A 673-nucleotide genomic window follows, 5' to 3' on the forward strand; every position below is an offset into this window, starting at 1 on the left:
CCCCCCCCGCCCTTGAAGGCAGGGTTGCCCACTCAGAGCCTCAGGCACAGAACTTCAGCAGGGACTGACAACTTCTGCAGCAAAGGTTTTTGAGTTGACTTCAACTGGGACATCACTTGGGCTTCTGGGGACCCTTGTGCTAGCGTTTCCTGGGAGATAAGCGCAATGACCGCGGGAGGGCTCCCCTAGGCGGCGGCGGGAGTGGGCGCCTGGGGCTGGTGGAAGGGGGGTGGGGTGGGGAGGAAGGGGGCCGGCGAGGCGCCCGCTCCTAGGAGGGGATGACAAATGATAACAGCGCTGGGAACAAAACCAAGCATCCTTCATGCTGTCAGAGCCACGGGGCCAGCACATGCCAGGCGCGGGGGCAGACAGTGCCTGGCTTCTGGAGGAACCGAGCTCCCGGTCCCCTGGGCTCTGAGCCAACTGCACAATGCCGCTTCCTCGGGGTGTGTTCCGACGCTGTTGTGGATGGGCACCCTGGGGTGGGAGGGAGGGAGGAAGGGAAGTCCACCTGAACAGCTGCCCTCACCATCTCCACCCTGGGGCAGTGGTGGACCCAACTTGGACTTCTCAGTTCTAGCGTCTGCCACCCACATAAGCTCAGTTCCATAATTCCATACCCATTCCAGAATTCCCCAAGAGGACCTGGCTGTCCCTTTCGAAGTCCTGCTTC

This window comes from Marmota marmota, unplaced genomic scaffold, assembly GCF_001458135.2.
Source record: "Marmota marmota marmota unplaced genomic scaffold, marMar, whole genome shotgun sequence".
NCBI classification, from domain to species: Eukaryota; Metazoa; Chordata; class Mammalia; order Rodentia; family Sciuridae; genus Marmota; species Marmota marmota.